At 38.8% G+C, this 22880-nt stretch overlaps 1 protein-coding gene across 9 annotated transcripts in view; it reads left to right on the top strand.

Moving 5' to 3' along the window:
• The window catches only part of DCLK2 (doublecortin like kinase 2), a 153949-nt gene that overhangs the window by 29029 nt on the left and 102040 nt on the right, over positions 1-22880 (top strand). The gene's annotated exons all lie outside the window — the stretch shown is intronic.

Below are 22880 nucleotides of genomic sequence, written 5' to 3'. Positions count from 1 at the left end.
ATTCAGATGTTGGGGAGGAAAAAAATTTTCTCTTTTAATGTTCTTCTGGCTGGTCTAAGAATAAAATTTACATGAGACAAATTAACAGGAGAAAATCATGTTTAATTTTGTACATATAGACAGTTCACTTAGACATGAGATTTCAGGATGGACCTAGAGGGTATAAGGCTAAATGAAATAAGTCAGAGAAAGACAAACACAGTATGACTTCACTCTTATGTGGGACTTAAAACAAGAAAAATATAAGAAACAGACTGTTAAATATAGAGAACAAACCTGATGGTGGCCAGAGGAGGGAGGAGGTAGTTGGGGGCAGGGATGCAATAGATAAAGGAAATCAAGAATATGCTTATCTTGATGAGCACTAAGTACTGTATGGAATTGTTGAATCATTGTGTTGTACACTTGAAACTAATTTAACACTTTATGCTGGGGTGCCTGGGTGGCTCAGATCATGATCTCACGGCTCATGAGTTCAAGCCCTGTGTCTGTGCTGACAGCTCAGAGCCTGGAGCCTGCTTCAGATTCTGTCTGTCTCTCTCTCTCTGCCCCTCCCCTGCTCATGGTCTGTCTCTCAAAAATAAACAAACATTAAAAAATTTAAGAAATATAACACTGTATGTTAATGATACTTCAATAAAAAAAAATTACCTTCCAAAAAACCCCACATTAATCCATTGTGATAGAGATGAGAATAATAGTTATTTTTCAGGATGTTATTGCTAGTGGGATGGGTGAGTCTGCTGTGGTGTTAGGAATGCTTTATAGCTTGATCTGAATGGTAGTTACAGAGGGATACACAAATGGAAATATTTATCAGGTTGTTTGCTTAATATTTTTGTACTTTATGTAACTTACACCTCAATTTAAAAAAAAAAAAGGGAGAAAAAAGAAGAAAAAAATGTGATTCCAAAAACAGGCAACATGAGATATATAATGTCATTCTGGACCTGAGGAGAAGGGAATAGGAGTCCAAGCTTCAAACGGAAGGAAGGCAATTCACAGGAAGAATGGAAAGACTCAATGCTTGGTAAACAAATGTTTGCTGGGCCACCTAGAAACAGTGGCATATAGAGGACTTTGATCAAGCAGGCCTTGCTGGGTTCCTTCCTGTGTACCATACCTAGTTCATATTATGCTGTCGTTACATAGGGTGATAATTCCCTTCCTGGTGCAGGTCCTAGATCTACATTTTTTTCAGGCAGATGTTGGAGGGAAGGTCAAAGTTTCTTCCTGAGCCTTTTAGGCCTTGATTGTTTTCAGCTGGAAATAATCTTCATGCCAAAGTTGTACATTTTGGGGTGATTTGTTTGAACTCCTTTACAAACAATTGAAAGAAATGCAAAGGGTGAAAGTTTCTTTTCTTTTCACATTTGCCCTTCTTGCCCAGCCTCACTCTACTTCCTAAAGCGAACTACTAATACCAGTTTTGTTAATGCAATTTAAATACATATGTAACATACTTTTTACATAACATGGTTTTTACGTGTAATCATGTATCCTGCTTTTTTCACTTATTGATCATACTCTTCTATGTTGCTACATAATCTTCATATTTCATACATAAATGACTAAATTATATTCAATTGGCTAGACATACCATAATTTATTTAACCTATTGCTAGGCATTTGGATCATTTCCAGTTTCTCATTCTTTTATCCTCTAGTCATCTTGCTGTTTATAGATTTAACATGTTCTGGATCATTTCCTTTCCTTGGTGTAGATTCCTCGAGGTAGGTTACTGGAAGAGGCTCAAGTATTTTGGGGTTTGAGAGACAGCGATACTGTCAAAACTGTAGACAAACAGTTGTCCTAGTTGGCAATGCCACCAGCATGTGCCCCAGTATTTCTGTAGCTGGGAGAGACTTATAAAAAGACCAGACATGACAGCCAAGCTGAATGCACATACTTAATTTGTTGCATGGAAAATGCACGTTCTTCCAAATTCCTTGGAAAAGCCTCCACCTCCAACTTGGATACTTTCTGTTCTGGAAAGTAGTTTAACACGAAAAGCCAGTTGACTTGTGTATAAAGTTTTATATCAGAGGCAGGTGCTGGCCAACTAGTCCTGAAAATGTTAAGTTTAGTAGGGAGAGATTATTCTTTTTAATCTAATAACCCTTATTTTGGTACTATGTTGTCTTAATCTTGAACGAAAAAATCTATCACTTCATTCAATGTTTGCTTTATAACCTTTGCATAGATGCCAAAAATCCCATGGATATGTTTCTAGTATTTAGTGAATTCATGTAACTTTTTGCTTTGTGATATTTTGATTCAGAATTAACTCAAGGAGATTATTTGAAATAGATGCTTTGTAAAGTTAATTGTTGGCTTTTGGTGGTCATCGATAACTTTTGCATTTGTTTTGTTGTTTTTGTAATTTATCATGAATATCTGCTAATCACAATTTCTACCAATGATTACCAGTTGATTAGATTCTGAGAAAGGGTCATTCATCGTGCCTTTTGGTAAAAACAAAGACAGGTGCAAAGTCAGTGTAGTGTGTTAGAATGTGTAGCTTATTTAGGAAATTATTTAGTCCAGCCTGCTAATTTTATAGATGAGAAATCTTTGGGGGCTTGTGATAGCTTTTGAGAACCAGTTGGAATCTTGGGTTCTTCTCTTCCAGTTAAAGCCTCATCAACATTTTCTTTGTAATCCGCTTGTTTACAGACCACAGAGCAGTTCATAAACCTCTACTTTGGCCTGTTTTACTCTCTTCACTTTAGGGAAGTTTTTATTTTCAGCCTTATGGCCATGGATTTTTCTAGAGAGCAAAAGTTAGGCTTGACCCTGGTCATCCATATTTTTAGGATGATGCCTTATAGAAGAGGAACTAATTGAATGTAATTTAAAAATTGCTTCATGGAGAAAAATAGGGCTAGAGTCTGTATTTGCTTTTTTTGTAATCCTGTGCAATTTTCTGGACTTAAAAGTTAACCTCTTACAATATTTTTTTAAGTAAGGAAGAGCACCATACTTCAGTAAGACTAGCTTTCATGAATATTCTCTCGTTGTATTTTTAGAATATTTTAATTGTAGTGTGATGCAGCTGCCAGACTCGCAGCACAGAGTGTTGGAAAGCTCCATAGTCATTAGAGGTTCGCCTCCACAGAAGTTTAATTTTCAGAGCCCAAGGACTGTTGCAATGAAGCAGCGTTTACCCAGAAGGAGCATTCTGCTTTTCCTTGCGCATTTCAGGCTTTTCCCAAGACTTGAAATAATACAAGTTTTATTTGAAATTTTCTTTGTTTTGTGATGGTTTATGGCAAGTTTTGCTAAATATGAGCATGAAGACGTTTGATTATATTTGAAAATATCATTCTTTGTTTGCCCACATACTAAGTCATTAAAATGCCATTTAAGATATGAGTTATGGAAGGTATTTAAATATCTGTGTCTGAGTACTTATTGAAACTGACATTAGGTTACATGGTTGTGTTTCTGAAGGATTAAGTTTATTAAACACCTAGTCTGTAGTATCACTTATGGTATATATTTTTAGAAGTAAAATATGGTTGACACATCGTTGTGAAATGGAAAGCAAAAGTTGTGCAAATGGATACTTGTGGAAGTCTCATTAGGCAACTTAATCCAGATTTTAACATTTTCACTTAATATAGTAGCCAAGATTTTTACATGTAGATAAAAAATAAAATTTTGAAACTTTTCTAGAAGTTTTAAAATTGATTTTCACCGCCAGATCATTCCTGTCCAGGCGGCACCAGTCAATGTCTTAATCACTAGTTTAGCCTCTAGGATTTAAGAGGGTTGTGGTCAGTGTGATTGTGCCCTGAGGAGCTGATTGTGTGCATCAGAGTCAGAAAATGAAAATTGAAATTTGATTTAAACATACTCATTTCCTATGACACACAGTCACACTCTAATATTGAATGACACAAATTTCACACTTAAGCAATGGGGAATGTCATTAAAGATTTTTTTTAACGATGGGACTAACCCTTAGTGCCAATTATTGTGGCAGACTATTTACACATGTTGTCATTTAATTCTGTGATCACCCTGAGGGAGGCATATGGTGATATCTCTGCAAGGAATGCTATATTGCATACCCAACGAACTCTAGTCCTTTGATGTCAGTTAGACATCTTGCATATGATAGTGCATTTATGTCTGCCTTTGCTCCAGACATTTTTCTATTTACTCTCAGAACTTGTTATCAAGATTCAAAGGAAGATCAGATTTATCACTGTATAATCATTTTTAATGATTTTCCAGAATCAGTTATGTAGCATGATTATTTACTTTAATCTTTAGACTTAGCTCCAAAGAGCTTCTTAGACTTTTCTCAAAACTTCTGTTCACCTTCACATGATGAAGAGTTTATTTTCATTTAGTAACTCAAGATGTCCTAGATTTGGTCTATGGAACCGTTTGCAAGTTAGATCCTATGTCTTTTTGACATATTTAAGGATACATAGGAGAGTAAGGTTTATAGGGAACCCTGTCAGGGTCATGATTAGACTTTGTGGCAAACAAAAACACCATAACAATTCTGTATTCCAGTGATTACTCCAGGTCTCCTGTTCTCAGGTGTCCTCTTTTTTTATTTTTTTATTTTTTAAAGGTTTTTACTCATTTTTGAGAGACAGCATGAGTCAGGGAGGGGCAGAGAGAGATGGAGACAGAATCTGAAGCAGGCTCCAGTCTCTGACCTGTCAGCACAGAGCCCAATGCTGGGGTTGAACTCATGAGGTGTGAGATCATGACCTGAGCTAAAGTCAAACGCTTAACTGACTGAGCCACCCAGGTGCCCTGAGAGAACTTTGTTCTTAAGGGGCTTGTGAGTATTGAGGCATCTAGAGATCCAGTGACTGTCTGGTAGAATGTGTACTGGTATCTAATGGGTAGAGGCTAGGGATGCTGCTACATATCTTACAGTGCACAGGACTTCCCTCCACAGCAAAGAATGAGCTGGTTCAAAACATCAGTAGTGCAGAGATTAAGAAGTGATAGCCTAATTTAATGGATATAAGGAGGGGGATATAAGGATATGGGGATTTTGAGAGGGAAATGCAAGTTGTTTTGGAGTGGCCAGTGTAAGAGATGTAGGTAGGTATATATAGTTGAGTATAGGTTTTTGAAATTAGGTCAAGGGCAAGATTACGCACAGCATACACTGTATTTCCAAAGGATGGGAACCTCAAAAATTGGGCTATGGATCTACATTGACGAATTGGAAGAGGATCAGATTTGCATTTTAGAAAGTTCACTTGGAGAGTGTGAAATGAGTTAAGAAAGATGATGAATCCTAAAGGATTCCCTGTCCCAGAATGTGGGAAGTTGTTTAAGGTAATATTATTTCATTGTTGTAATATGTTTTATGCCCATGGGAGGTTGTTCCTAAACTGTATTCCAGATAAGAAGCAGACATTCCTAAAGAAATTTATGTAGTTTCAGAGAGTAAAGGTTTGGTTTTAGCAGGAAATGGGAAAATTGGTGTAGTGGAGTTTCTTAAATCCATGGACAGAAAGTATTTGGAGATTATAGAAAATCTTCACAGTGTGAAAAAGTGGTATTTTACTGCAATTCATTAATTTTCCTTTGTTTTTTATGCTGTCAAATCATTTCAGATGTTTGTGGCAGGATGGATATCAGTATTGTTATTCAGAAGAAATGCTGAATGTAGGTAATACTGCCTTTTCTTATTTTTACTGGAATTTTGACTACTTTTTCCCTTCCTTTCACAGTATACACCTGATATGATCAGGTGATCTGTGACCACAAGGTAAATTTATATTTGAGAAAATCTGTTGTAGTATGAAAAGTTCTGCAGTATTCTATCTCCAGTAACACATTTATTGTGAATGACTTAAAAATATAGTCACTATGATAACTAGGAAACCTGAATACAAAAGTGCTTCTTGGTTAAAAAGAAAAAAAGAGAAGAATACTTTTCCTTAAAATTATTATAGTGGGATAGAAAACAAATGGTCCAGTCTTCATTAGTCAATTATGATGTGATCTAATGGAATACTTTATAAATTTTAATAGCTTCAAAAATGTAAATACTCATGTGCTTTGGCTAATAAGATGTTATCAGAATTATATTGTTCAAAGTAATTTATTGAAGAATTATCCCTACTTTATTTTAAAAATCAATAGTGTTCCACCACTCTGGAAAACAGTATGGGGGTTCCTCAGAAACTTAAAAATAGACCTACCCTGTTATCCAGCAATCACCACCAGGTATTTACCTAAAGGATACAAAAATACTGTTTGGAAGGGGCACATGCACCCTGATGTTTATAGCAGCATTATCAACAATAGCAAATTATGGAGAAAGCCCAAATGTTCATTGACTGATGAATGGATAAAGAAGATGTGGGGTGTGTGTGTGTGTGTGTGTGTGTGTATGTATATATATGTCTATATATCTATATATATATATATACATACACACATACACACACACACACAATGGAGTATTAGTCAGCCATCAAAAAGAATGAAATCTTGCCATTTGCAACCATGTGGATGGTGCTAAAGTATATTATGCTAAGCCAAATAAGTCAGAGAAAGACAAATACTGTATGACTTCACTTACATATGGAATTTATGAAACAAAATGGATGAACATACCAGAAGGGGTAAAAAGAGAAGAGAGGGGAAACAAACCACGTGAGACTCTTAATGGTAGAGAACAAACAGAGTTGATGAAGGGAGGTGGGTGGAAGATGGGCTAGATGGGTGATGGGTACTAAGGAGGGCACTTGTGATTAGCACTGGGTGTTGTATGTAAGTGATGAATCACTAAATTCTCCTGAACTATTATTACACTCTATGTTAACTGGAATTCAAAAAAATTAATTTGAAACAAAAAATAAAAATAAAAGTCATGATTAGAGTATTGCAACGAAGTTGATGATTTTATACTAAAAAAAAAAATCCCTTCTTGTCCAAAATATTAAGTGGAAGAGGTCATCTTTTTCTGAAGTTCGAAAACCTGTGTGGTTAAGTCCATCTATTTCACTTTTTAATAAAAAACCTAAACACTTAACAGGGGAAAAAATAAAAAATGTTTCTTCCTAAAATCAAAATTTTCTTTAGGGGCACCTTGGCAGCTCAGTCAGTCAAGCATCTGACTTTTGATTTCAGCTCAGGTCATGATCTCATAGTTCATGAGTTTGAGCCCCACGTTGGGCTCTGTGCTGACAGCCTGGAGCCTGCTTGGGGTTCTCTCTCTCCTTCTCTCTCTGTCTCTCTGCCCCTCCCCTGCTCTTTCTTGAGCATACTCTTTCAAAATAAACATTTTAAAAAAGTTTTCTACTTTACTCATGGAAATAGAAATTGCTTTCTCAGAGCCTGGAGCCTGTTTCAGATTCTGTGTCTCCCTCTCTCTGACCCTCCCCCGTTCATGCTCTGTCTCTCTTTGTCTCAAAAATAAATAAATGTTAAAAAAAAAAATTAAAAGAAAAAAAATTGCTTTGACGGAGTGCCTAATCTCCATTAATGATTTGGCTTTTCATGCAGTTGTGTTTGCAATTTTCGTACTGATATATTTAGATTAATTGAGTGACACATAAAATTCTGTGTCATTTATGTTGTATGATGGTTCCTGGTTAACGACTTCCTCAAACTATGTTTAAAGCAGTTTAGACATTGATATAGGGAAATGAGATATATAAAATATAGATAGGTCATCTGTAAATTTTATGTATATTAAAAATATGTAAAAATTTCCTTGTTAAGTCAACATCCACTGTGCTAGTCTATACTTAATCAATCTGTAATGCTAAAGCAAATCTGTGGTGCTCAGAAGTGCTTAACACGTATTCACTGAGAGCCTCTGACTGCCAGCTTATCTAGAATGCAGGTGAGGTAAAGCCCCAACTCTTGAGGTGCTTTTGCTCTATTTGGCAAAGAAATTGAAAACACATGCCATAATTAGACAATGACAAAAGGCCAATAGATATTGCTTTTCAGCTAAAGGACAGAAGTGGGAACCAGAGGAATTGGGAAGAGTTCATGAAGAAATAGAATGCAAAATGCTCTTTAACTGGGGAGACGTTTAGAGAGACTATTCCCACTAACCACACACAGCAGCAGGCAAAGCGAGAATGAAAACAAATGGCAGTACCAAGGGCAATGGGGTGAATGTCAGGACGGAGTAGGAAATGAATTTGGAGAAACTTAGAGTGGGGAGTGGATAAAGGTTTGCACAGAGGCCTGTGTGGAGGGAGAATGTCCGCTTTTGATGAAGCAGCCATGTAATAAGACTGTGCTTTGGAGTCAGTCTGCCTCTGGACTGATGCTCAGGTGGAAGGAGGGTTGTATAACCCCATCAGCAGTCTCCGTCTGGTCCAGAGTAGCGTGGTAGAAGGGAGACAAGGGCAGAAGATGTGAAGCAGAGATAACAGACTGGGTGTAAGATCCCTAACTTGGACTGCTGGGAAAATTGGAGAGTGCTAAGAACAACACAGAATTTGAAGAGCTACCCCAGTGCCCTTTATGCAATTGCCAAACCATAGAGTTGGCATGAAGTACTACTGCAGAAACTCTTCAAATTCTTGGTTTCCTAAGGGACCACTAAAGGTTTAAAGTTTACTCTGAAGAGCATGGAATAAATTCAGAAAGAAATATCAAGAAATATCAGAAATATTAAAGACCGGGAGTATGGTTTATACAGTAACTTGATCTTTTGTTTAAGGGGGCATGGCAGCTTGTTATGATATTTGAGGTAGAAAAAGTCCGATACATTTTCATCTAGGAGTAAATTAAATTCATTTTAAAAAATAACCACTGTAATGTTGGGGCTGAGGGAGAAATAATGTGGTTTTTTCTTTTTTTGGAATTACATGTCACAAATCACTTGTGTGGAAGTTTAAAAAAATATTATGTGAAGAAAAATAAACTATTATTTTTACCTGAGTAAAACTTAAACCTAGTTTATGTAGCATATATCCTTGGTTTGCTGTTAGGCTGATATGACTCCAGAAAAAGTGACAACTATATTGTGACTGGAGCACATTTTGCAAGATATGTATAAGCTTGTGAGGTATCCTGTGAGAAAATAGCTGAGGTCTCGTTTTAATGTTACCTGGGTCCCTTATCTGAGCCTATGACTATCCTAGGTTACCAGAGGCACTGGGTCCTAGAGTCACTGTTTCTCATCAGAAAACTTTTTATTAGAGATAGAAATGCTGTAGGAGTGCTGGGGGACACTCCTACACCCTGGTCACCCTGTTGCACCTTAAGAGACCTCTCTGTCCCTTCTCTAGGTAACTTGTATGACCTCTCCTCCTGGGCAGAAGTGAGCCTCCCTTTCTTGGAACTAACCCACTGAGTAGTGGTGTGGAACTCCAGGAGGCAGGACCAGCTACTTAATTTGTGGGGCCCAGTGCAAAGTGACAATTCAAAGCTCCTTGTTCAAAATTTAAGAATTTTAAGACTTTGGGGTGCCTGGGTGGCTCAGTCGGTTTAGTGTCCGACTCTTGATTTCGGCTTGGGTCATGATCCCAGGGTCATGGATCTTAGCCCTGCTTGAGATATCCCCTCCCTCTCCCTCCCTCCCCCTCTCCCTCCCCCTCCCTCCCTCCCTCCCTCTCCCTCCCTCCCTCCCTCCCTCTCCCTTCCCCTCTCCCTCCCTCTCCCTTCCCCTCTCCCTCTCCCTCCTCCCCCCCTCCCCCTCCCCCTCTCCCTCCTTCTCCCCCTCTCCCTCCTCCTCCTCCTCCCCCCTCCCTCCTCCCCCCTCCTCCTCCCCCTCCCCCTCCCCCTCCTCCCCCCCTCCTTCTCCCCCTCTCCCTCCCCTCCTCCTCCTCCCCCTCTCCCTCCCTCCCCCCTCCTCCTCCCCCTCTCCCTCTCCCTCTCCCTCCTCTTCCCCCTCTCCCTCCCCCTCTCCTTCCCCCTCTCCCTCCCCCTCTCCCTCTCCCTCTCCCTCTCCCTCTCCCCCACCCCCTGCCCCTGTCCCTTACTGTCTCTCTCTCTCTCTCCCCCGAATAAAAATAAAGAATTTAAGATTTCAACATCAGACTATTAAAGCAAGCCTAGGCTTTGTGTACCTGTACAGGTCACATGCCCATAGAGCCAGCCCTGTGTGTGGGCATAAGCTGTAGTATCCTGGCCTTCTCTCAGGGTCTTGTGAGGCATAGGAAAAGCTTGTCCAGCTTTCTGTCTGGATAGAAGAAAGTACACAGGAGTCTGGCTGCTGCTTCTACCTTCTCTTCACACACCTCTGCACATGATCCAGTGTTAAGGAGAGTGGTAGCTTCTCCATGCCCTCTTCATTCAGATTGGTTTTGTTAGTAGGAGCATTGTTCCTACATGATTGGTTGACTGCCCTGGCATTTGAGTGCTAGGTTGTGTGCTGAACATTATGTAGGGAGTAGTGCTGGGAAAGTAGAGGTTTTGTTTTAAGGAACAATAGCAAGATGAGTGCCAAGGGTGGTAGATTTGATATTTGCTTCTCACTGTCATTACTAAAGTTGCTGCGAACAGTTAGCAAATACTGGTCTATTGCCCCTAGGGGAAGTACAAGGTCAGGTTCCTGTGAGTCTATGGTCACAATTTTCGTCAACCATTTAATACATACTCTTGTTTTACATATATCTCTGTTTAAAGATATGTATTATCTTGTTTAACATATGTATTATTGATTCTTGTGCGTTGAACTCCCCATCAGCAGCACTGTAATTCATGTCTGAATAAAGTGTATCTAGCACTTGTATTTTCTCTGTGAAACACATTGCAACCTTCTTGAACTTAGGAATGCTAGATGGCACTTGAGCACTGTGCTTGGGGACCATTTTAAGCGGAAAACCAACAAAAAGCTCAAAAATGCAAACTCATGGGACTAAACAGATGACAAAAAGTGCACGAACAAGATGGCAAATCACCACTTTGTTCAGCCCCAGCCGGGAATGTGTGTGTTGGGCAATTCAAAATTTTCACCACTGTGTGCATGTCAACAAATGACCACAAAAACAGCCTGTGTATTGATTTGGGGGCTAAAGATAAATTTTAGGAAGTAGGCAGATTTGCAAATACGGAGTCTGTGAGTGATAAGGATCAAATATACTTTGAATTTCAGCTATTCCTCACAGAGAGCCGGTCTGTGTTGTAAAAACATTTATTAACGTGGCGGAAAGAGTTTACTCTATTTTTTAGGGGATGATATAGTAGGATGTAATACATTTGTCTATGAGAACCCAAGGCAATGTTTTTAAAAATTTGGGAAGGCTGAATCAGAGGATGGGGGGAAAAAGTTATTCCGTGTCAGACATTCCCAAATTAAACCTAAAATGCATATGCTTCTTATAAGAGAATGTGAAGAAGGTGTCATGGGCTTGATAACTGATTGTGCTAATAACAATTATTAAGTGTCAGCTAATTACAGTGTGTAGAAATAAAATGTCTGATAGTAGGTTGCATTAGTTTCAGTTCTTGAGTCATCTCCTATAAACAAGGGTTGTAACAAGGTGAGGAGATGAGAGGAATTCAGACAGGAAAGGGGTTTTGCATGCTGTTAGCAGAGACTGATATGGCCCCAAATAGTGTTTATTCTCTATTCCACAATTAAAAGAATTGCATTGGAAAGCAGAATTTAGTGAGTATTTGTGATACAGTGTTGAAATTCACAAAATGAGGTCACACATTTTCAAAGCATTCTCTTCTGAATTTCACTATTGTGTTCAAAATATTTTGAGACATTCCTGTGGTAGGGACGGTTGTGTGAAAGAAATAAGATAAGGCAGTGCTTGATACATTGACGAGATAACTGAAAATGTCTGATGAAAATTTCAGTCACTTGTAAGAAGCAGTTTGTCTTTGTGTGTAGGGAGGGATTGTGTGTCAGTGTTCTTTGTTTTATTGGTATCTTTCAGCAAAGGTTTAAAATATTTACTTTTTAAAAAAAACTTTTTTTTAAGTTTATTTATTTTTGAGACAGAGCATGAGCAGGGGAGGGTCAGAGAGAGAGGGAGACACAGAATCCAAAACAGGCTCCAGGCTGTGCGCTGTCAGCACAGAGCCCCACGCGGGGCTCGAACTCACTGCAAGATCATGACCTGAGCCGAAGTCGGACGCTTAACCAACTGAGCCACCCAGGTGCCCCTAAAATATTTACTTTTTTTTTTTCTCCCTTCTAAAAACCTCTACTGTGTTTTGCAGCCTGGTGTGCTATTGGTTTGTAGTTGTTCATCACAGCAGTTTCCTGAAAGTGTGTTCTTTCTCCTTGCAGCCTTCCATTTCACTAAGGAGACTAGGTTAACAAACCCCCCCTTCTCCCTTTAGATACTGTTTTGCCCTTTAAGTGAGTACATCTTTCTAAATAATTGTTTACTGACTTGCCTAAGCTGAAGGATAATGTAGGACTGCTGATTATGAGGAAATCTCAGTTTCATTTTAATAATGAAATGGCTGCTTATAATGCTTTTAAGCAATTTATGGACTCATTTAGAAGATTGTTTTATATAAACTACTGTTTTTCTTTATTTCTGGAGCATTTGTTTGAAAAAAAAATCAAAATCGATCTCCCTCTCTCCCTCCTTCTCCCATATACACTCACACTGTGTGTGTATGTGTGTGTATGTGTCTATCAGAGTTTCAGGGTATATTTAGGAGAAACTAAATTCTTGGAGATTCATGGTGCATATTATTACATTAATGTATTTGAAAAGTCCTGCCGTGAAGAAACCTGCTAGAACATTTCTCAAATTGTTTGGTCATGGAACCTTTTCATGCAGAATACCCTATTAATATCCCCTTAGACTAATGTTCTATAAAATGCTGCCCTAAAGACAATTGCTTAGATGTTATCACTTAGTCAAATATAGTTAGTATCTAACTATGTACCAGACTCTGGGATAAGTGGAAGGCATACAACAGGTGACAGTGTCCTCAAAAAGAGCAGTGAAGAATAATGAAATACAATGTGATAGAGTAAGTATGAGGTGCTGTGAAAGAATGTAAGAGGGGTACCCAACCCACATGTGGCAGGGAAAGCCACTTGAAGGAAGCATTAGGGTTCATTCATTTTGCGAAAATGTCTTCTAGAATGGAGGATACAGCTGTGAATAAGATCAGGTCTCTGTTCTCATGAAGGTTGAATACCATTGGAGGAAGGCAGATAATAAGTAAATTAAAATTTTTGATACTGAAAAGTGCTCTGACGAAGATGAAGAAGGTAGCTGAAGTTGGGTTGACAAGAAATTTGGGTTTTCTCACTTGTGGGCACTGAGAGAACAATTGAGTCATTGAGTTTTGACCCCACCCCCTCAATCAGGGACCATAGAAACTGGATGAGGAAGGAAGCCAAGTCTAGAAGAATCCCATAGAAGGTGGAAGGAGTGTGGTTAAGGGACTAACATTCCAGAGATCAATGGATACATGTAGTAGGACTGGGAGAGAAGAACAGGAAGTTTGTGGTCATGGGAGATGTTTTAAGGATTCATGAGTGGGTCCCTCTGAATGATAGCGTCCAAGATGTGGCAGTGGTCTAGGGTGGCCAAAGAACTGTGGCAGTACTGGCCACAATGGAGCTGAATAGGTTGTCCTGACTGTCAATTTAGTCATGATATCACCCAAGAAAATAGAAATACTTGGGATGGAGATGCCATGAACCCAGGTCTAAAACCTTTGGAGGAAGAAAGGAATGCCAGAACTGGAAAATACAAAGTGGTGTAACTAGGTGATGAGAGACTCAAAGGAATAGGGCTTGACAAAAAATAAGTGTAGAGACGTGATTGGAAAAGTTACTGTGAGTGGGCAGTAGCAGATGCTTCCTTCTTACTCTAACTCAGAGGAAATGGGGTCTAGGGCAAGGAGGAGCCTCCAGGGATCCTGGAATGTGGTTTCACAGATCGACCTTGTTTCTAAAGAGGCTGTGACTTTTCCATGTAGTTAGCAACTGGTAGACACCAAACTTAATCTTCTGACTACGCCACTTTATCTTAGTGCATTTTATCTTAGGTGCCGAGATGTAAAAGCTACAAGATAAAAAGTAATCACAAATACATCAAGCAGCCAAAGAAATACTTCTTTCATGAGTGCTTTTGGTACTGTATCTACTGTGTGGAGTTGAGTACATAATGAACCAAGCTTCTGGATTTTCATGCAGATAGTTTTTGAATTATGGACATCTTATATTTGAAAAGTTAATTATTCACCAAATGATTGCTCCCAGATCTCCATCTGTGACCACGTTTACCTCCCCACCCCCTGTTCCCATACTCCTGTCAGGTTCCTCTTGTCCCTTCCATCCTGCCTTGGTCCTGACAATGGCTAGAAGTTTTGCAGGAAACCCAAGCCTATACCTCACCCGTGGAGACCTTTGAGAGGTCATTGCTTCAAATACATTTTCCTTTGAGTCATTCTGAGAGATACTGGTGCTGGAGTGGTTTAATTTAGAAATTAAGAATGAGGGCTTTGGGGGCACCTGGGTACTTTAGAGATTAAGAGTGAGGGCTTTGGGGGCATTTGGGTGGCTCAGTTAAGCAATCAACTCTTGATTTCTGCTCAGGTCATGATTCCAGGGTTGTAGGATCGAGCCTCACACTCAGGGTAGCCTGCTTGGGATTCTCTCTCTCTCTCTCTCTCTCTCTCTCTCTCTCTCTCTCTCTCTCTTTCTGTCTGTCTCTCTGCCCCACTCATGCTCGTTCCCTGTCCCTGTCCCTCTCCCTCTCCCTCTCCAATAGAAGGAAGGAAAGAAAGAAAGAGGGCTTTGTAGTTGGACAGACATGAATTTGATTCCTGGAGCCAATTTTTATTAATGGCGTGACCTTCATCAAAGTACTTATTAACCTTATTGTTTTCTTTTCTGAATGTGAATGAAGATTTATGTTAAAGTATTTAGCACAGGGCTAACACATGGTACTTGACTGACAAATTGTAGTGGTTCTCATTAGCATTTCCATAGGTTCTGGGAACCATCATTGTAAAATGCACCTGGAATTGACTGGGTTTGGTGGGGAGGGATATTTGGAATCTGTTATCCCAGCAGGAGTAGATTGATTCTTGACATTCTTCACTGTGAATTTGACATGCCTTAAGACCCAGTCTCATACAGATTTTAAAGGCCTACCTAAGAGGGAAAGTGAGGCAAAATCTGGACTTTAAATAGCCTGGCCCTTAATCTTTTGGGACTGTCAATTAAGGGTTCTTAACCATAGCTACATCTCAAGCATCTGTGAAGATCTAAGCATCTTCACATCTAAGCATCTGTGAAGCTTAAAAAAAATATTCATAGGCTTCATACCCTAGGAGATTTTCATTTATAGGCCTGGGGTAGGGCCTGTACAAATGATTTTAAAGTATGTATAAATAAGTGCATGAACTGGTGAAGTTAGAAGGTAGGATTAATAATTAAAACTTCCCAAAGCTGTTGGGATTAGGTAAGGTAATTGGTGAAATTGCCTCGCATGTTACTGAAATTCGAAACTTGTGTTAGTTACCTTTTGTTGCATAATAAATCACCCCAAACTCGATGGTATTCAGAAGTAAGCATTTGTTTCTCACCCTTTAAATGTTGGCCACAGCAGCTCTGCTGATCCCAGCTGAGCTGCAAGACAGCAGGGAATGGGTTGAGACTGGCCGGCACAACAGCCCACAGCTTTCCTCCACATGTCTCTCATCCTTCTTCAACTAGCCCCGACCTCATGGTATACCAGAAGCACAGGAGAGCAAGTGGAAGTACACATGGCCTCTTGAAGCTTAAATTCAGAACATTACATCTGCCTCATTCTGTTGACCAAAGTGGCATATGGCCAAGGGATGGAGAATGTAGGACAGTTTATCACAGAAGTCTGAGACATAAGTGAATGTTGAATGACTGCACATGAAAATAAACGCCTGTGAAGGACCTATTCTACCTTAGGCTCAACTGGTAAAGTGCCAAGAAGTGACCAGGAATTACCCACAGAAAAGGATTAATTATATTTATTAGTTATTCTAGGAGTTAAATAAGATTTTAGGGGCCAGGATTTTGGAAACTTATCTCCATTTATAACTTTTCCTCCCCATAGGGAAATTTATACAGGATTTCAAATGAGTTTTGGAAAACTATTCATAAAATGTGAGCACCTGTATTTTCCATATTGCTTAAAGTCACACTCCATAATAAAATGTTATAAAATGGTGTTATTAAACCCCTAAACCACATCCTTTTCAGCTACCATCTAATTATGATGTTTCATATCCAGGGAAACCTTTGGGAATCCTTGCACATTGGATTTTAACATAGAGGAATTGGGTACTATATATGATACTTTGATTAGGGCAACATGGAATAGATTTGTATCTCTGCCCATTCTTCATTTGTAATGATATCTACCCTTCACAAGTTCATTATTGATTTCAGACGTAATAAGTGTGTGAAAGTAGCTTCAAGGTTATCCAATATCATAAACCAGTAATAGGAGTAGTTTCTTTAAGAGCATAGAGAGTAAGCTTTGGGCTCCACAGCCAAATTATCTGGCTTGATTTCTGGCTTTGCCACCTAGTTGTGGGATGTAGGGCTAGATACGTAATCTCCCTATGACTGTTCTTCCTTGTTTGAGAAGCAAATAAGACTCTTGCCTACCTTCTAAGGTATTGTGAGGATTCAGTGAGGTCTGGTGCATGTAAACCTCTTAGCTGGGTGCTGTGCCTGACCCTATTGTAAGTGCTCAGTAAAGGTTATATTTTTTTGCTACAGTAAATGGAATACAAATAAAGTTGCTATTTGACCAATTAAATACTTTTAAAGCAAGTATAAGATATGTGGTAAATTTTGTAAATTTAGGAATCTGAGTGGAAAAGTTTGAAGAGTTGTATCTGTTTTTGGATTTTTCAAGTCTTATTTAAGTGTGAGAATTATTTTGCAAAAAGAAATCAAACATTTATGGTGGACCTGCCACGTGTACAGAATGTGTTAAACCTGGCAAATAACTTCAGATATGGTCTCCACCTTAAAAAACTAGCAAGTAGTTGGAAAAAACAAAAATGATCACATTTGAAGTGGTGCCAGCACTGAGAGATACAATGCAGACGAGGTGTGTAAAAGGAGTGTCTGTCCAGAGTACTGGGCAGGTGCCAGTGAAATGATATCCTTAACTTGATAAGCATGTATTCAGACAACTGCTCAGTGGCAAGCCACAGCAGAGTGTGGTTATGTAGGAACGTACACAGGGATGCAGAATTAAGTGGTGATTTTACAAGGTGTTTGCAGTGGAAATGAGAATCCGCAAAGGGAGAAGGGGAGTTTTGTAGTTGATGTTAACAGTGCTTCTGAAGACTCTGAAAGGGCTTCTTTGCAGGAGATTGCAGAAAAAAGCTAAGTCAGCACATGCTGTGGGTCTCCTTACAGAGTGAATGTAGTCATGCATCATTAACAACGAGGTGGTGTTGGCTGTTGCTGGGAGAGGCAGAAGCTGGCTTATTCAGGGTACGGTGGCTCTGCAGTGCCAAAGCTAATGCCGTTTTTTTTTTTTTTTAAGCTTTAAATTAGTTAACATACAGTATAATATTAGTTTCAGGTGTACAATACAGTGATTCAGCGGTCATCCCATTTTTAACAACTATAGCTGACTGTTGAGCAACACGGGTTTGAACTGCACGGGTTCACTCATACGTGGATTTTTAAAAAAATACAGTACAGTACTATAAATGTATTTTCTCTTCCTTATGACTTTGTTAATAACATTTTCTTTTTCTCTTAATAACATTTTCTTTTCTTTATAATGAAGTGTATAATACATATACAAAATATGTGTTAATCTACTGTTTATGTTATCGGCAAGGCTTCTGGTCAAGAGTAGGTTAAAGTAAAGTTTTGGGGGGAGTCAAAAGTTATATGTGAATTTTCTTTTTTTTTCTTGGTAATGATTTTTATTATTTTTAATATAATTTATTGTCAAGGTAGCTAACATACAGCGTATTCAGTGTGCTCTTGGCTTCAGGAGTAGATTCCCATGATTCATTGCTTACATACAACACCCACTGCTCATCCCAATGGATGAGGAGTGCCCTCCTCAATGCCCATCACCCATTTTCCCCTCTCCCCCACCCACCCCATCAACCCTCAATTTGTTCTCTGTATTTAAGAGTCTCTTATGGTTTGCCTCCCTCTTTATTTGAAACTATTTTTTCCCCTTTCCTTCCCCCATGGTCTTCTGTTAAGTTTCTCAAATTCCACATATGAGTGAAAATGTGAATCTTTCTCTGACTTGTTTCACTTAGCATAATATCCTCCAGTTCCATCCATGTTGTTGCAGATGGCAAGATTTCATTCTTTCTCATTGCCAAGTAGTATTCCATTGTATATATAAACCACATCTTCTTTATCCATTCATCAGTTGGTGGACATTTGGGCTCTTTCCATAATTTGGCTATTGTTGAAAGCACTGCTGTAAACATCGGGGTACATGTGCCCCTGTGCGTTAGCGCTCCTGTACCCTTTGGATAAATTCCTAGTAGATGTATTGCTGGGTTGTAGGGTGATTCTATTTTTAATTTTTTGAGGAACCTCCATACTGTTTTCCAGTGTGGCTGCACCAGTTTGCATTCCCACCAATAATAATGCAAGAGGGTTCCCCTTTCTCCACATCCTCACCAACATCTGTTGTTTCCTGAGTTATTAATTCCTGACCGATGTGAGGTGGTATCTCAATGTGGTTTTGATTTGTAAAGTTAATGCTGTTTTGAGCCAAGAGCATTTTCCATTATATTTGAGAATTACTGTCTTTGCAGTCTGTCTTTTTAATTTTTTTTTTAATTTGAGAGAGAGACAGAACATGTGTGTGAGCAGGGGAAGGGGCAGAGGGAGGGGAGAGAGACCAAGCACGCACGCGTACAGGAGAATGAATCCTAAGTAGGCTCCATGCTCACTGTGGAGCCCGACGCCAGGCTCAGTCTCGTGACCCTGGGATCATGACCTGAGCCGAAATCAAGACTCAGGTGCTCAACTGATGGATTGTGGTGCCCCACAATGTGTCTTTTTAAAAGTGTAATTTCAGAGTTTATATGAGATTCATTTTGTTTGCCTATTTCTTATCCAGGTGATATGGTTTGTATGTACATTTATGGTAAATGTAACAGGGAAAATACTCATAGAATGTCATTGCTTAGTTATAGCTTAGCCTCATATATAGACTGTAAAGGTGGGTATTGGTCTTTATCTCAATATGGCAAAAAAAAAAAATGGAGCTTTAATGAACTAGTGTATGTAATAGAATCAAGGACTCTAGTAATAAGTCAAAGAGAGGAATGTAGAATATAATTTTCCCTTTGTAAGAAAAAAATGTAAACATAACAGATTTTTTTCATGAAGTATATTAAAGTAACTCAAAACAAATTCTAAGACTAAACAGAAAAGTGATGATTTGTTAGTTTATCTTCCCTATTTTTTTATATTGCTGTACTTTATTTCTTAGAATTCAAACTCTGACAGAAGAAATAAGCCACTTTTTCACCTTGCTCTCCCCAGCTGATTGGAACTGAAGAGGAAATAAATATGTAATAGGCCTCCCCCTGCAAGAATAGAGGCTCCTCCTGTAATCCCAGGGGTCTCCAGGACTCAGAGCAACTGTGACGATGCCAGTGAAAGGGACCACGTGGTTGAGGTCAGCATTGGTAATGCTGTGTGTCAGGCAGGAGAATGTGGCAGAGTCCCTCACAAAGACACTGCTTGGGAGAAATGGACTTTTTCACAAAAGATTTTGCAGGAGCCATGCAATATGTACTGACATATGTTCAAGGGTTGAAGATAAGGTGCTCGTGAGAAATTTAATATATTCTGTTTATTCTTCCTGTTCTTTCCTGTTTGCTTTTCACAGGAATCCATGAAGGCACTGTTGCTTTATTATTTTTTTAATGTTCTTTGTTATAGTGTATCCTTTCAGATAGTAAGATGGGGAATGCTGTAAAGAGATTAAAACAGGTTAAAATAATTTTTTAAATATATTCTTTAAGTTTATTTATTTTGAGAGAGCACACATGAGCCAGGGGAGGGGGCAGAGAATCCCAAGCAATCTCTACACTAACAGAGCCTGGGGCTTGTACTCATAAATGAGGAGATCATGACCTGAGCTGAAATCAAGAGTCAGACACTTAACTGACTGAGCCACCCAGGCACCCCTGGAGGTTAAAAGAATTTATTGATAATAACAATGAAATGATTGGGACTAGTAAATAAAATAAGTATACTAGATTATAGCAAGCATTGTAATATTTGTGTCCCTAAGGGTTTTCAGAACTTTTGCAGAATGTGTAGAGAAATTGGATGGGAAACTTCTTTATTGTTAAGATTTTTAAAGTGTTTATCTATAAAGCTTCTACCTGGTCAGGGGAAAGAATAATGCCCACTCTAACTCATTCTCTCCCTTAAAACATGCAGATTCAGCTAATCAGCTATTTCATTTTTAGTTTTGAAACCAGACTACAAACTGTGTGTGGCTTTGGATGTTCTGTTTTTGTGGTGGCAGAAGTTGGCATGGCATCTCCTTAGCCTGAGAATTTTAATTCCATAATATTTCCAATTCTTAACACTAGGCAGTATTTCACTAACTTCTCTGAAATCTGATCTTATAAAAGTCCTAGGATGATTCATGCTAGCCTTCCTTCTCCAGATCATGACTCATTTTTAAAGTTGTATTGGAAAAGCTTTTGTAAGTTAAGGTGAAATATTTAGAGTTTGGCACTTGGCTGTTTCCCCGAATACTCATTTGGTCTCTGCCAGCAGTGAGTGTGATGACAGGGTCAGATTTTATTTCTCAGGTGTTCCTGTTGGTGTTTCATTTTGCAGATCTAAGTAGGGGGTTAGAAGGGAGTGCTGAAACAGAAGAATAAGCCTTTGGTTCTTATGAGATGGAAACCATTCTGAGACACCTGGTGCATAGGGTTTTGTTCATTTCTTAGCATTTGGCTCTTACCATTTTATCAGCATCTTTACGAGACCAGTCCTCTGGGAATATTCATTGTCTCTTCATACAGTTCTCATCAAATGTATCTAGACAGATCATGGCACAAAGAAGAATTCTAAAGACATTAAGGCTTAGAGAGTGATAAATTTGAGATACATATCCATTTATTGGCAGAAAGATGTGAAAGAAAGTATGACATCACAGCAAATGCAAACTACTTTATAAAGGTCTGAAGGATGCCTTTGAAATATTTTTTGTTTGTGTGATTTGTTAACTTTGTTCTCCAAGACAAGGACTCTTTCCCCAAGAGAGTAGCTTGAATTCATGCTCGGGAGTATAGTTATTGTGGTGAACCATACAGCTGTAATTATAACACGCTGGATTGGCTCAAACCCTCATTTGAGGTTTAATGCTTGACATGTTAAATGCTTCAGCCTTCTCTTAGGAAAATTTCTGTAACAATGAAATCATACTATGTTAAGTTCAACTATGTTAGAATCTTTCTTTTAGAGGATCATGAAAGGTCTGAGGTTTTTTTTCCCCCATTAGTAATGAAACAAGTTTATGAACCTGTCATGAATGAAGCACAGTAATTATTTAGTGTAGTTTCCATTTAATCGCCTGCATTGCCAAATATTCTTCTCTGAATCTCTCTTTCATCACTCCCTCTGACTCCATCTTTAGATCTGCAACCAATTTTCAGGAGCACATCTGTCATCATCTTGTATATAATTAACACAGTGTCTTAGGTGGTGTCATCTGAATTACTCAACAGGGATAATGATTGGGTAATTTGAGATGTCATAATTGACCCCAGATCTTCCTTCTCTGAAGGGTAATAGTAGATAATGGTTTCTAAGCCATTGTACCCTTTCAGTTGTATAGAATGTAAGATTGAAGAAAAAAAAAAGAAGAAATATAGTGTCTTCCTGGATGTTTTTAGTTTCTTTTCATTGTGATTTCGCATGCTAAACTTGTACAGCATTCATTTTCCTCACTCATGTTCCAGATGAAAGTCCGTTTGCTCTGGTATTTGTCAACATCAGAATTGACTTCAAGCATTTTATTTACAGAATCTATGCTGGAGTTAACAGCGAGCCAAGCTCCAGGGGAAAATAATCTATTAAATCAAGTATTTGAGCACCCCTGGATTCAAAGCTCTATGGTTAACAGACACAAAAGTCCTTAAGATGTGGTTCATAACTTCAATAAACTTAAGTTTGAATTGTCAAAATAAGTATAAAGAGGCAGCGTCAATAAGAACGACTAAATCCCCCAATTCTATGTAAGGTTTTTCTTAAGAGCCTTGGAAGGAAGTATTCCAGACAGTAAGATGAGACATTTCAAGGCATACTGACTCAGATTTTCACTCTCTCCTTGGGGTTGCCTTTGATTTCTTTTGCATCACCAAGTATGTGGTTACTTGGGAGGCAAATGGTTAGTGGTTATGGGAACAGACTATGGTTATGGGAGTCGCGGTGTTGGACTGAAATCTTGGGCTGGTTACTTAATCTTTCTGAACCTGTGTTTTACTTGTAAGAGGGATGATAATGGAACATCCTGGGAGAGTGTGTGGTGCCCTAATAAGTGTTTAGGGAGTGTTAGCTGTTATTGCTTTAACACTGTTTTCCCTGTAAAGCCCAAGTATTAGCAAACATAATTGTTGTTGTCATTCACTTTTGCCAACCGGGAGAGACTGGCATTGTAGGAAATGATTTTTTTTTTTAATACTAAGGGAAGTGAGATGATAAAACAGATATACCTACCATGTGGCTAGGTGGTCTTTAGATACGTTATTGCAGTTAATTCTTATGACGGATATACGGAGATATAGGTAGCCTTAGCCCAGTTTTATTGATAACAAAGTAACTTAACATCTTTGAGCATCAGTTTCCCTTGGGTCACTCAGCTAATACGTAGTTAGAGCTGGAATGCTAAATCCTCATCTTTTCTTGCTCCAAAAGCTCAAGTTTCTTCTATAATACCTTACAAAGTTAGCTATGAAATGACTCAAAAATACA

This window comes from Neofelis nebulosa, chromosome 3, assembly GCF_028018385.1.
Source record: "Neofelis nebulosa isolate mNeoNeb1 chromosome 3, mNeoNeb1.pri, whole genome shotgun sequence".
Lineage (NCBI taxonomy): Eukaryota > Metazoa > Chordata > Mammalia > Carnivora > Felidae > Neofelis > Neofelis nebulosa.
Note: the sequence above shows the minus strand (reverse complement) of the source record. Positions and strands in the feature narration are given on the sequence as shown.